Source organism: Dipodomys ordii, unplaced genomic scaffold (genome assembly GCF_000151885.1).
Source record: "Dipodomys ordii isolate 6190 unplaced genomic scaffold, Dord_2.0 Scaffold28, whole genome shotgun sequence".
Taxonomy (NCBI): Eukaryota; Metazoa; Chordata; class Mammalia; order Rodentia; family Heteromyidae; genus Dipodomys; species Dipodomys ordii.
The window spans coordinates 2,844,490-2,860,295 of record NW_012267244.1 but is presented as its reverse complement, the minus strand read 5'-3'; the positions used below and the strand labels follow the sequence as shown (position 1 = coordinate 2,860,295).

Here is a 15,806-nt window from a genome sequence, read left to right as displayed (position 1 = left end):
GTGTGGTGACAAGGCAGAGATGCAGAGAAGGTCCACAGCTCCCAATTTCAAAATACAAATAACCAAACAAGTAGAGAGACAGCCCTGGAGAAAAGTCTCCTGAGAAAGATCCAAACTCAGAGGAGTTCCTTTGCATCGCCGCCCATGTTTCACAACTTGGAAACAAAGACGCCTTCAAAAATAGCAAAGACTTTAGAAATATTTAAAAAAACATAATAGAGAATATTTTTCCAGAAAGATACATCCATGTGGGCATGTACACCAATGTGCCTATGTGTATGGGCACTTGTACAAAATGGTCGATGAAAATGGCATTAAATATATTTTCCTTTTTGAAACATGCGGAGTCATAGAGACACGAGTTTAAACTGCCATAGAATTAGACCGTTTATTTTTGTATCAATATTTTTGTATATCTATTTCCTAAAATAATGCGTTCTGAATATTCATAAAATGAAAACTTGGTATAAAGTCCCCATGCAGGGCAATGCACAGCAGTGATACTAGTGTAGCAAAATGTGTCATTAAGTATGTGGCTTAGAACATATGATTATATTCACAATCCAAGGCTCTCCATGAAAAGCTAAAGACTTTAGAAGGTTAGCAATAGCTCAAAAGTCGTTTTCTTAGTCAAACTAATTCTCTAATCTAGCTTTTCCACACATACATACAAAGTATACCATAAGGCTACTCTCAGGTATGAATTTGTAGAAGGCCTATAGAGCCAGGAAAAAGAGAGTATATAACCTTACCATGTGTTAATCCATTTACATATATATGAAAAAAGGAGAACTAAGGTACATGTAGGAGAATTTCAAGTTATGCTGAAAACTTTCATTATGTTCAAGGACCATATGCTTAAAATAATTCCCACAGCCTAGCCGCTACTTTTTTCCACATGAAAGAACCATTCTTGGAAAATGACAGAGTTACATATAAACAATCAGTAATTAAAAAAGAAAAGAAAAAAAAGAAATGTTATACTATAGTTACACCATATAGACTGCATTTAAAAATTTTTTTTCCAACCTAAATAAAGGAAAAGTAAAATCAGGAGCCTTACTAAAAAGGGGAACTTCATTATGGCAGGCTTCTGTTCACTTTTGAGTTTGGCACAAGCAGACAGACGACGGCAAAGTGGTGTGAGGCACCAGTAAAGAAGAATTACTTCTGGACAGATGCAAAAGATCATTCTCCTACTGGGCTCCCTCATTTACTAACAAGTTGCTTTGATTGACACACACTTCCCCCTTCCCTCCCCCCCTTTCACTCTTTCTTGCCCTCTTCCTCCCTGCCTCCCGCCCTCTCTGGGACTAATCCCTCCCAGAAACACAGAAGAATCTTGACAGAATGGCAGGAAACACGCACAGACTGGTCAGGGAAGGATATGATGTCAGCAACCACGAACAATAAAAGGTGTAAAGGTGCTTCCTTCCCTAAACTGTTCCAGAAGTGTAAAATGGGAACCAAAACTCCCCACTTCCTTCTCTGAGCAGAACCGTCTGAGTGTGCAGGGCATCTCACCCCACACGCTGAGGCCTTGGAGAGGTTCAGAGAAGGGACAATGAGAGAAATCCAGATCTGAGACATGCGCTGAGAATTTTATTTGCAAAACAACTTCAGCACTAGGTTAATGTTCTGATTACTTCAAGAAATAAAAATAAAACAAACATAACACAAGTGAGTGAAGCAGCAAATACATCTCAATTGCCATCTCCCCTACCTTCCAAAACTCCTCTGACAAAATTAGCGCAGCTAAGCACTCTGGCTTTGAGGCAAAGAAAAAGTTCTATATGAAAAAAAGAGTCAAAAATATAAATGAGAGGTTTTTTGTTTTTTTGTTTTTTTTGGTAGAAGGATGGTATTCTGAAGGCTATCCATCCCCAAGATCAATGTTTGTTGATAAAAGATACTATTTGTTCACTCACAATTTTTTTAAAAAAAGTTATGTTAGGGAGACAAGAATTCTTACATTATTCTTTTAAGGAAATTTTAAACTAGGAGCCAAAGTAACTAACAAACTTTCAGTCTATAGTGAAACTATTTATTTTAATCTCCTCCCTGGTGGTTCTTTCTATCGTGGAAATGGCAGTCTACCATAAAGTTTCTGTAGGAAGAAAGCCACCTATCAAGTAAATCTGAGTCATCAGCAGATTTCAATCTTCTTCCCACAGCGCTTTGATTTAGGAATTAAACATAACAGTTCCAAGTTTTGATCTTACAATGAGACTGCCGTGCCACATTAAAAGATGTGGGAAGAAATTAATTCTCTTCTGCTAAAATTATCTTTGCAAAGCACGTATTTTGCTGCAATAAGGCCTATATAGTCACTTAAATACAGCCTGTGAGTAAGGATAAAACATTAAGATTTATGATACCAATTTGCAAAAAATAATTCTGAGATTCTTTTATTCATATTAGCAAATAACTTTTCATTGACCTACCTTTTCATTAACATTAGCCTCTTTCCAGAATGCTCACAAAACTCAAGGCTGGCAAGTAAGCACATTGTAAGAATACAAGAAAAAATACTGTTAAAAATACAAGCTAGCTACACAGGGACAAAAATGATTGTAGGCCAGGTGCTGCATACCTGGTATTACTGACTCAAACTATTAAATGATTCATTATCATTTTAAGTGGAAAACTTCGCTCATTACATTGCATTTAGATACATTTAGCTTTCTATTTTATGGCTTGTTTGAAAGACATATGAGGCATGCAATTATACTTCAGTTAAAAAGAACAAGCAGAACGTTTACCTTTTTTCCCCTTAAGACTCTTCTGAACTTCAAATGGAATAACCCAATTATTCTTACTGATGCTTAACTATGTGATAAACTGAGAAGTATTTCCTTGCTAGCAAAAATTACTCAGCTTTTCTCTAAGCTTACCATGTAATTTATAGTATGTTGCATTATTCTGGCTAGGAATATGAATAGTTAAGTTTAAAGTCACATTGCCAAGACTCATGGGATAAATACCATCTTGCTAAACACAAAAGGTATTCCCAATGTATTCTAATTCAGTATCAATATGATGAGTTTTGAATTGTTGTCAGGGCTCAGTAACATCATAATGCTCACATAAAAAACAAATACAGCCGATGATGTTTTTCAGTTCTCACACCTGTCATGCTTCTTCCTAGCACAGGGCATTTGCATATGCAATTCCTTCTGCCTGGAATGTTCTTTCCCTTATTGCCTCTTCTTTCTGTTTCAGCTGAGTTTCACTCCTGAGGAAGCATTCCACATCTTTTCAAGTCTAATTTCCTTGTGATAAGCTCTTAAAGTACCTAGTCCCTCTCCTGTAGCACTTTCCATGGTAGAAATTACCTGACAATTCTGTTTTGTCTAACCTTTGTATTTCCAGTATCTATTGTGGTGTAAAGCAGATTGTAGGAACTAATAGCTACTGTTTGATTAACAAAATTAGATGGGTTTTTTTGTTGCTGTTTTTTAGGTTTGTATACTTCAGCAGAGGTATTTTCTTTACTTGCTATTACTAAGAATACTTTGTTATGGTTTGCTTATACAGAAGCAGATGATCACCTTATGTAAATGTTTGCCATATTTCTATAGCATCTTGCATGCAGAATAAGGGTTAACTTTTTTTTCAAATTCTTTATTGTGATTAAGTACATAATTTCACAAATTTCACAGTATTGTGGGATAGTGCTACTTATTTAAAGTCACAAACACATTCTAACCTTCATGGGGCAAATTGTCTATATTGGTCTATAAAGTTTATGAGTTCTATGAGCTTTGATAATACAGTTATTTCTTCCACATTGGGTGATATGTACATTCATAAGGGAAACCTTTACTGAGAAGTGGAAGTTGAATCAATTTGGGAGTCAGGAAGCTCAGGTTTTGAAGTGTCTAGATTGGTACTTATACACTGAATATCTGCAGTCTGGTGACCAAGTTCTGTGGAAATACTGTTCTATCAAACACCAAGAAAATACTTTTTCATCTGCAGGATAGTTATGACCACTAAATGTGGTATCACACATGGAATACAGGATGCACACTGGTGTGAGGAAAATGGCCTACTGATTGAGAAATTGTTTCAGTGATGAGACACAAGCTGAAAGCCTTATCATGGTGTGTAGCTACCATGTGAACAGTGTAGTCCTGGGTACGTCCTGAAGACCTCACTTCACAAAGCTCACAGTAAGCACCTTCTCACAGACAACAATTCACTTATGTTGGAACAGTCATCACTACACTAAGAAAAATTTAGAGTGTTATAAAAATTAAGAAGTTTGTCTTAAGTATCTTCCACTGAAAAGCTTCAGGCTGCAAAAGTAGAAATAACTAGGGAAATATATCAATTTTCCCAATGACCATGCTGTTGGAAATGGTAAGTTAATGCTTCTAGTCCTACTTTAATATCCTTCCCCAAGGACAGAATGAGATGAAATGTATGTCAGAAATATAATAAGGCTAAAAAGAGCTCTTTTTGAAAATCCCTGCAATTAATTTAATAAGTGAGCCTAACCTGCCATTATCACTTAAATAAACCATTTTATTTACATAGTTCCAGAACTTAGGAGACACAGACCTTCAGAAAAGTACACCAAATTAGAAACAATTTAATAAACACAAAGAAATCACAGCTTCCCTGTCGTTATTAGTACAGTAAATTCTGTCTTGTACCTTTTTCCTCCTCTTTAGCTAAAACTGTGTTGCATCCCCATGCCAAAAAAACCTCCAAATGATCTAAATAAGTAAAAAATAAAAACAAAACAAAAAAATACAAACACATTAAACCCTCCAAACCGACAAAAACAGAAAACCCCTTCATGATCCTTGACTCTACAACAGATATTAGTATTTTCCCATCAGATCAAGTAACTCTTTCAGGGTTCTATCATGTCTTTGTTTTCCTAAACTTTCATAACCATGCAGCATTTCTTCGAGGCCACTTCGTGATATGACAAGACTTTCTACAAAGGTAAAGCCCATGCTGTCTTCTCCACAAAGCAAGAGCTTCTATTTAGCATCACACGCTATATTCTGCTCCCCAGCTGTAACCTCTCGAGAAGCACATGCAGCTGGATTTTTTGTTGCTGTTATTGAACAAAGCAAGTTACGTACCCTACCATGCCACCAGCAGAGAAACAAAATTGTCAGCCTCCGAAGCAATCTAGGTTTCAAAGCAGACATGTTGTTATTATAGATATACTTTCATCGTATTATGACAAATATCTGAATTCTCAGGTAAATCTGAATTCTCAGGTATTTTCTGATCTTGTAAGAAAAAAAATTGGGTTCACTCATTTCTCAAGTTTTAGAATATCTTATTTCTTGATCAAAATGTAAATGCTATATATTTTCTTTCAGGAGCTTGCATGTGTCTCCCCCATTTCTATGCATTTTCACATGGGTAAGCATATTGTGTACTAAAATTCCCGTTTTTGTCTTTTTAAATACATAAAGGACAGACTGTGTTTAAGTCATCCGAGTGGTCCTATTTTTTAACCAATAAATGATCAATCAGCACTTGTGATATGAATCATCAAAACTATATCCCAATAAAAACTATGTTTTACTCTGTATTCAAAAATTAAATGCTTGAAAATTGCATCGTTGAAAGGGAATGTGCTTCTGCCATTGTTTACTTTCTCAAATTCTTTATCACATAAAATGTTCATAAAATAGGATATATCATTGCCATTATGCCAAAGCTATATTATATACCCTTGCCAGTGTAGAAAATGTTTGATAAATTAGCTTTTTAAAATAAGTGCTGTTGGTTTTTAATCTCCTGTTAGATTTTGGATATCTATATGGTTTACAAAAAAACCTTAAATACAAATACACATGATATTCCAATATCATAATAGTCTCAGAAATTTATAGGTAATATTAGTATTCTACACGGCTCAATGCAAAAACCCATAATTCATCAATTTTTCTATTTCTCTTCATCTCTTTTACAGCATCCTAATCAACCTAATTAAGGTTTTGTTCATCTGAAACCTCTGATGACAATTTGTTTAAGTCTATCCCACTGTGGTCTTCTTATAAGGAGAATTAAATCTGATCTTCTGACAGCAATCATTAAATGATCCCAACTGGCCCCAATTAAGCCACATGGCTCCCGGGCTTCCATACAGCCACGTGCCAAGTTCTCTGTTTCATTTACACATCATTCTTTACCTTGGTTTATTTTCTTAAGCCAATTAAGCATGTGTCTTACCAACTGGAACTAAATTTTCTTGGGCACATGAGCACAAGACACTGTGCATCAATTGACTTTGCAGTCACTCTAAAGTATCACGCAGGATTTCTGAAGCCATCCTATAAAGGCAGGGGCACTAATGACAACAAAGCCTTCAAGCATGCTGAAACTGAACCCATGGACACTCTCAAACTACTACATACCTTTAACCTGTTCTGGCTAATATCAGTCAATAATAACTTTTCACTAGTAATCTGCATTTAGAAATGATATTCCTTCTGAAAAGAAAAGCACTTGAAATGACATTTTTTACATCTATTTGAGAAAGTAATACCAAAAGAAGACTATTCATGCTAACCTTTCTTACCCTTAATTTCTGCTCTAATTTTTTCACATATGCTCAGTTGCAGGTTCTGTAATAATGTTCTCAGGCCTTCTCATGAGTGTAGATAGCCTGAGGATTTAGAGCTCATTGACTTGTGTGCTACTCTAGGGAAATTGCTGATTAAAAACAGCCTCCTGAGGAGGAGTAACGCCTGTTCACATCTGGCTCATCTTATTCTACACTTGAATACCTGTATGGAAATCTGACCCCTCAGCTATGGCTTTGGAAATCTGCAGTTACCTAGAGTAGTCTACCTTACATGTCAAGGCAGAAACAGTTAAACTAACACCAATAGGACATGTCTGACACAAGTTCTGAAGGCCTTAATCAATTACCTTGACTACTTTCCCATAACTATAAACAAACGCCTGTATTTTTATATCTATTCTAATTATAGTTATCACTGATCATCTGTTAGTATTTGAAGAAAGCTATCTGTCACACTTCTCAGAGCAGATGGATTAGAACACGTCTGCAAGTCCTCATCATACATTAAAAGTTGACATTAGGAGAGAGAACAGAAATGGATGTTATACATCTTCAAGGACATTAACTTTGATTGAACATGTAATTGTTTTTTATTACTTGGCCAATTGTTTTTATTACTTGTAACAGCGGAGGAAGAAGAAAATACTGTACAGTGGAATTTTAAACATTCTGATGTTTGACAACACTCAGAAAAAAAGTTATCTGCATTGACTTTACAACGTGTGAATAAAATCCTGATCATCTACTCAAAAACGAACTTATTTCCCTCGAAAGAGGAAAATTCAATTTTCAACTATCTGTAACAAAATTCCAATGATGTAGAAGGAATAACTCACCAACCTCACAACTGAGTGACTTTTTCAGAATGTGTAATAAATGTGTTGAAATATTAGTAAAGCAAAACAGACGCTGGGGTGTCGTATTATGAAATATTTCTTACTGTATTATAGTAATCTGCAATAAGATTTGATGTTAATTTTAGAGCATGCTTCTGCTAAAAAGGGCAAACCCTGCAACAGATTTAGTACAAAGAAGCTGAAAATATCCTGTGGAAAAAAAAATCTGTAGCAAAATCAGCCAGCCCAAATCCTGCCATTACTCAGCACTGTAGTGACGTGCGGATGTTTGTAGTGGTTTGAGGAGCCAGCAGGGGTGGAAACTCTACGTACTCGACTCCAACATGATTGCAATTGAACCTCATCAAAGTAAGAGCTCATAATTTGTCACAGAAAACAGCCAATTAACATATGTTAGAAAAAGGCTTCATAAAGATAATATATGATTAAAGACCCAGTGCAGCTGTTGAAAATCAAAACTATGCATTTAAAAAAGAAATCTCAGCCTGAGCTTCCGTATGGTTAAACTGATAATGGCTACTATGATTTTTTTTAAGTAGAAAAATATAATTACAGTGCTTTTTGTAAGTTTGGAGTTACAGCAAGGGAGAATTGTGTAGTGTGGCGCTATTCACCATGCCTTACTTAGTTCTATAAATAGTTGAAGCCCCTGCCAAAACTCTGTAGTTACTTTGTTATAGTGCTATTTTAAAACACAGACCTTCATTGTGAGCTAAATGGCCTTCAGGATGCACTTTGTAGTTATAGCATTCCTCTCAAAACTATATCCTTCCTTTATCTGTGCAAAACTACAGGCCAAGCCTACTCTCTAAGTCTGCCCCACTCACTGTGAAACATGCTAGGCTGTGTAACACAGAGATTTAACACTTCAGAACTTTTGTTAAGGATGCTGGTCTGGAAGGAGAGGATTATGTGAGAAATGAGATTATGTGCAAGCATGTAGTACAGATCCTCTGCCAGGATGCAGTCCAGGCTCCATACCACAGTTTAGGAGCAGACAGACTATTGTAACATATTGGGTCTTTTCTGTTTGTGCATTTTACAACTAAATTTTAGCTCAGACTCCATAGGCAATTAATCGAACCCTGGCTTAATTGCCATCATGAGACACAATTGGGATGTTTAATATCACAGATGTCAATTAAAACATCTGGTCTGCTTATTAGTCATGAAGACCTAAAGGCAACAAACATGTTACTGGATACCAGGGACACCCTTGCGACCAAAACAAAGGACCTAGACTTATGAAGTTCATAATCTAAACAGACAAAGAATCAATATATGAGCTTACCAATATCTTGATTTTAACTAGAGAAAATACCAAAGGATAGCCAGCTGGGGTAGGTGGCCAGGAAGGGCAGAGGTAGGTGCTTATTGGCTATGTTATCAGTAAAGGGTTATTTGAGAAGATGACATCTGAGAAAGGAGATAAACCACCATAGAGTGAGGCATTATTTGAGGATGAATATGCCAAGACTGTCTGTCACTGGTGATAGAAACTTGGCCAAGACAGTTTCCCCATCTATACAGTGGGAATAACAACACAGGCATTCTATTATAAGACTATGAGACTTAAATAAAAAACAGAACCACATTCATTTGTAAAAATTCAGTTGAAGGCAATCCAATTTCAGGAATTCATTATGTAAACTTGTTCTTTTTTCACTTCGGTATTATATAATTTTTTAAAATTAAAAATACTTTGAAGCAGTGAGAATATATTATAATGCAAAAGTTTTCTAAATTGACATCAATTATATCCAAAGATGTATCTTTCCTTGAAATGTGGTTATTTCATGAAAGCAATGCCAACTGGTTGAAGTCATTCTCGGAAATGTAAGTTCATTTTATAATGCTAAATATGGACAGCACCAGGAACAATCTGACAAATACACTGTAAGATTTCTGCAAATGTTAAAATTCAGAGCTATATAAAAATCACTTCTTTAACCTTTAGAAATGAACAATCCTAAGACATTACTAATGTAACTTAGTCATTGGGTAGGTTGATTTATTTTCTCTCTCAAAGGATCTAACTCCCAAGCAATCAGGAGAGTTTTGATTAAGAGCTTAGCAATATTTGAAAATTCCATTGTCTCACTGTATTGGAAATGTTCACATGCCTTTGGACAGCTCTATCTAGTGAGAGAAAGCTATGTGGCCTCCAGCCAAACAGATTAATTTCCAACTTGAAATAAAAAGACAAATAGAATCATCTACTATTTTTCAATTAAAGAATTTTTGAGATCAAAAAACACAAAATTGAAGATTATAATTTTTGATAAGTAGGGACACTGAGTTAAGTTTAATTTAAAAACATGATGAACTGAGTGCCAATGGCTCATACCTATAATCCTAGTACTTAGGAGGCTGACAGCTGAGGACTGTAGTTCAAAGCCAGCACAGCAAGGAAAGTCTGTGAGACTCCTATCACCAATTAACCACTAAAAAGCCACAAGTAGAGTTGTAACTTAAGTAACAGCATGCCAGCCTTGAACTAAAAATCTGAGGGAGGGCACTTAGGCCCTGAATTCAAGCCCCAATACTGGTACAACTACCACCCCCCAAGCCCCCAAAGCACCCCCAAAACCTCCAAAGCAAAAAATCCACAAAAAGCAAAACAAAAAAACCCCAAACCGTAAGACAGGAATGATCAAATATTATAGTATTTTCAGAGACAAGGGTTAACATTTCATATATAATTAAAACTTAAAGAACATAGGGCATACATTTTTACTTTTTCCTCCTCTGTCACTTTCTGAGACAACTTTATAAATTTTGGTCCTTTATCCAAGACCATTTTCTTTTTATTTCATATTTCAGGAACAAGGCTTTTTTGTTTGTAAAGTAATATGAGTTATACCATTTGTCATAAATCCTATATTAATTCTTATATACTTTTATTGATCAGGGATCAAATGCCATGAAAAGGAATCATATGTTTGAAAAGCTTTGTAAAATCAACGTTGTATTTTTGGCTAAATGAATCATGGAACAGGTATTTATTGTAATAAAAATACATGGAGTCTGACTTCATTGTCAGTGCTAACACCTGTATTTCATGTTGCCTTCTACCTCCTTCTTCTCTATCTGGTAAGATGACTTTTGGGATACATTCACTTGACCTGCCCAAACACAGTCATGACTGCATGCAAAACAGGCAAGTAGAAATGAGCCCCTCTGCTCTACTTGCAGCATTCCTCACTCCATTTTTTGTCATTTCATCACCTCTCTTTATCTCCTTTTCCACATATTTAGAATGAGGGGATATGGCAAGTGAGCTGTCAAAAAGCTAGGAATAGAAGTGCTTTCAGACAAGCAAAATGTTTACTCGGGTAAGACCAAGGCAGGGCAAGGGTAGGTGCACTTCAGAGGGATGGCGCCGGGACCAGAGCTGAGTTGAGACAGCTCTGAGTCTGCAGTCCTTATCTCAGCATGTCTACACATTCTGTCCCAGGCTGTTTTCAAGGATAGCCCAAGTCATCCTTGGCAGATAATACTAAATGAAAAAAGTATTACAATACTACCTCTTTTTTTTTTTAAAGAAATCCTCAGCTATTCTAGATCAGAAATGACTAAAATGGGCTAGATTTTGGCCTGACCTCCTTAAATCTGGAACTTAAAAAGAAAGCACCCATGGGTGTAAGGAAGCTTATGACTGTTTTCAGAGATCTCAGAGTGCTTAAATTAGCAATCCCCAAAGTGGATTCCAAAGATTATTGGATCTAAGGATGCTAACAAGCTGTCTCTTATGGGGGTGGAGGTGGGTAAAACAGGAAACAAAATAAATACATAAAAATAAAGACGGATTGCTTTGCTGCAGAATGTGTCATGTTCTCTCCCAGTTTACCTGAACTACTGTTTGGGCAATTCTAGCTCTAAAGAAAGGAGCAGCCCTTTTCCTCTGATCACTGAATGGCCCCAGCTGCCATTCAGCTCAGCACTTGACACAAAGAAAACCTAGCTGTGTATGTATGCCATGTTGAAGAAATCCCCAAACAATGGAGAACTATTCTTCTAGCTTTGCAAAGAAGTGCAAGTATGAAGCTCAGGTGGAGAAAACAGCTGTTCATTTACAGCAAAATACAAATGAAATATTGAGCAATTAGAGCAGTTTTTCTCAAAGAACAACGCAATCAGGGCACAGCCGCCCAGTTGCAGAGGAAAGTTCTACTTCAGTCAGTCCCTTTCTAGGTTCTGCTACCCACTAGCTGTGGGATCTTTGAGTGTCAACCTTTTGGGTCACATTTTCTACAGGCATGTAAAAAGAACTGGAATCAATTTCTAAGAGGCCCTTTAAGGTTCTAGATAGAAGACAATTTATAAAAGTACCAAAAATGAGGAGAATGTGTCACAAATGTGCATCTTCCTGGAAAACAATTAGCCACTCATGACAGAAAATTTTTTCCCCACTTTTTCTTTTCTTTAATATACATTTTCCATCTTTTGGTAATAAAAAATGGGTTCACTTCAGCTTAAAGCAATATAAGCAGTTAAGACCAAACTTACATCATGAACTTCAGACAATCATATTGAGAAGTTTAATAAATAAATAAAGATGGGCTGGGAAGGTGGCTCAGTGGTAGAGTGCTTGCCTTGCACGCATGAGGCCCTGGGTTCGATTCCTCAGCACCACATAAGCAGAAAAAGCCGGAAGTGATGCTGTGGCTCAAGGGGTTGAGCTCTAGCCTTGAGCTGAAGAGCTGGGGGACAGCGCCTAGGCCCACAGTTCAGACCCCACAACCAACAAAAAGAAAGAAAAAAGGAAGGAAGGAAGGAAAGAACGAATAGGTAGGAACGATATATACTAAGGCACTAAAGCTTTATATATATTAGCCCTTATTCTCATAGTACCTATGAGCTTCCTCACAGGTACTGTCTGTAATGTCCATTTTGTGGAAAACAAAATTGGAGGACAGAAGTTTGTAATCTGCACAGGTGCAAGATGTTAGAGCCATAATTTAAACCCATATAAATTTAGTTCCACACTCAGAACTTGAAACTACATATTGGGCACAGAATCAAACTCAAGTTAAATATTTGGCTTTAGATAGAAGAATGATGTCAGCAGTAATAGCTTTCTTTGTGATCTGTACAAAAGAATGTGGTTACTGACGAGGCTAACCATATTAAAGTATATAAATCAGTACACAGTCAACACACTTTGGGGAAAAAAATCTTCAAAATAGCTATCTTGTTTGGTGCTGGTGGCTCACGCCTGTAATCCTAGTTACTCAAGAGCCTGAGATTTGAGCATCACAGTTCAAATCCATCTTGGGCAGGGAAATTCATAAGACTCTTCTATCCAATTAACCACCAAAACATTAGAAGTAGAGCTGTGGCTCAAGTGGGTAGAGTGCTAGCCTTGAGGGGAAAACTTCAGGACAGTTCACAGGTTCTGAGTTCAAGCCCCAGGCCTAGCACAAAAACAAAACAACCCAAAAACCCTTATCTTCTTGTTAATGGAACAGAAGAGTTCATTTCATTTATGAATATGAGAATTCTACAGAATATTACTGACGTGTTTCCAAGGCTTCAAGCTGGTTTCTTGTTCTTCTTCAAAATTTCTCAAGTAGGTTTCAAAAGCAGCCTTAATCAACTCTCCATGTACGTGGTGTTTCCCCCTTTCCTTGGTACCTCTTCCCTCCATGTAAGTTTCCTCTTCCTCTTTATCATCTACAGCTACTGTCCTCTACAATATTCTTTCATGTGCACTGGAGTGCTGCTTCAGAGCTTTATATATATTTACCTACTTCTTTAGAATTCCTTGTGTTTGAGCTCTGAGTATAATTGTGCAATTCAAGCTCTTTAAATACATTATTGTAGAAGTGATTTTTTATGGCTATCAGCTTTATGAGACACATACCTAGTAAAAATGCTAATTATTCAAAAACAGTTGACATAATTAGCAATATATTAAATTGCGGAAAAATCACATACTTCAGTTCATTATACATGTTCATGGCTATTTTTCCACAGTATATTGGGCAGACTTGGTTTTATCAGAGCGTACAAAAGTGAAGAAGTAATAGTTTGTAGATTCTCAGCATATGTCAGACATTTTTTTTCCACTTTCATGGGCAGAACACCATACAATGTTAGATACATAAGCACATGCATATTCATTTATGTATTTACATATTTTACTGTACTAATTAACAAGAACGGTGGGTCAGGGCCATTAAAAAACTCAGGCGTTTCATTTCTAAGACTGAATTCAAGATGCTGAGTGGTTTGATTGCAAAGAGAAAGCTCAAAATGGCTGCTGCTTTCCCCTCTGCCCTCTCAGAGGACTCCAAATAAGCAGGAAATCCCTGAGAATTTTAATTGAGATGGACAGGCCTGCTGGTGGCAAATGCTACCTTCCAACAGTGAAGGAATCTCCAGAGTAATTCTTATATCATTATAACTCATGCCTATGCTGTGTGTCCAATAATAAGATCATTCTACAAAAGGGAGGGTGTGTATTATTCACATACATAATCACTTTTGGTCACATCCCTGAGAAAATCAACCTGACATTACATTATGCTTGTTTTTTTTTAAACCATATGAACTAGGGAAAAATAATGAATATAGCAAAACTCCTTTGAAAAAATTGGCTCACACCTGTAATGCTAGCTACTCAAGCAAGAAAGTCCATAAGACTCTTATTTTCAATTAAGCACAAAAAAAAACCCGTAAATGGAGCTGTGGATAAAAATGGTAGAGCACTAGCCTAGAGCAAAAACAGCTCAAGGACAATGCCCAGGCCCCGAGTTCAAACTCCAGGACATGTGCATGTGTGTGTACGTGGGGGACACATACACATACACACACAGTCAATATGAATACTTAATAAATAAGGTTTCTATAGAGGAATTCAGAATGGGCTTGGATACTTTTTATCTTAAAGTGGGTCTTGACAAGAAAGGTAAATTTTTCAACATGAGACAAGAATTTAAAATTTCCGTCTTTAGGGGTAGAAATGCATCTATATTTGCTTGCAGCCAAGGTAAGAGTAGAAATACCAGATAGTATTATCAGCAGGGGACATGCAAGGTCACTTCACTTCACATAATATCATACCCAAATTATTTCACAAAGATTCCACCTGTCCTATTTTTAAGGCCTTCCGGAAAAGGAGCAGCATAACTTTCCTCAGTAACCTATTCAGATATTTCACAACTCTGACTCTCAGGAAGTTCTTACTTATAGCTAATCCTCTCAGAATGCTTTATGTTTGCCCCTCTTGTTCTGACTCTGAGCACAGCAGCATTTTGTGAACATGGCCTCCTTTCTGACACTCCAGAACTGTGGATTGAGTCACACCTATTCTTTTAATAATTTCCCTTAGTTTCCATTCCACTCTATCTTGGTAGCCTTTCACTTCAAATCATTTGTTTTTCAGCTTTTAAGTCCCAAAATACACAGAGTTCTAAAACAAAACAAAATAAAACAAAAAAATCTCCTAAACCTAGTACAGTGGTACACACCTGTAATCCCAGCACTTAGGAAACTAAAACAAGAGAATTAAGAGTCTGAAGCTAGCATAGTCAACAGAGCAAGAACTTGACTAAACAAACAAAAAGCCCCAAACATGCCCACAAAACAAAACAAAAAGACTTTTGTTGCATGTGGTCATCAAACAAATATTTTTAATTGTTTCCATAGTACATAAACTTTAAAACACATGTTTACCTTTCCATTGATTTTAATTCTGCATCTTTTCCAATTCCAAACTTGTATGTAGGTAACACTTTTTCATGGTTTGAATTTAGAGTTCATTTTTTTTCTCCCTGGTTTCACAACCTCTGACCAAATCTCCACTTTTCCAAGATCATACCAAGTTTCAATCCTACTTTTCGAGGAGCAGACCTGAGACAGTCTCATAACGAAGGACTCATTCACAGTTTTTAAACTGAATGGTTTAATTATTTGATTCAATATTTGTTTAGAATCTGTGTAATTCAGAGGATATTTCATAGTTTAATGATAGGGATGCTATTTGAAACAACTCAAGAGCTTTGGAAAGTGGATATCATATATAATGTTATCTTATTACATGGGCTATGGTGTTATATATTAGAATGTATATTATATGTTGTATATTAGAATATATTATATTATGTATTATAGAATGATTATATATAATATCAATATCATATATAGAATGATATGACCAGGCTGGCTGAGTAGGTAAGATTTCAGGCGTGAGCCATTGATGCCCTGCTTGTTCACATATGTTCAAGTTTGGAAAGGAGAGTTACTGACTGCACTTCCCAGCATCATCTTTCATTTCCTTTTGGCCTTAGGTTGTTTCCCAGAAAGACCTCTAGGACATCTACCTTGTGTTTGAGTATCACTTGGCTCCACACAGTTCACACACTTCCTACATTTCCTAAGTG

At 36.4% G+C, this 15,806-nt stretch overlaps 1 protein-coding gene across 7 annotated transcripts in view; it reads right to left on the bottom strand.

The window, feature by feature from the left end:
* Positions 1-15,806, bottom strand: part of Mef2c (myocyte enhancer factor 2C) — a 160,394-nt gene that overhangs the window by 104,845 nt on the left and 39,743 nt on the right. Inside the window, exon 1 of one of the 7 annotated variants that reach the window (XM_013015875.1) lies at positions 1,064-1,148. The exons of the other annotated variants lie outside the window; for them this stretch is intronic. The gene's annotated coding sequence lies outside the window, so the exon portion shown is untranslated. Of the gene's footprint in view, positions 1-1,063; positions 1,149-15,806 lie in introns of those variants that run through there. 7 annotated transcript variants of the gene reach the window in all.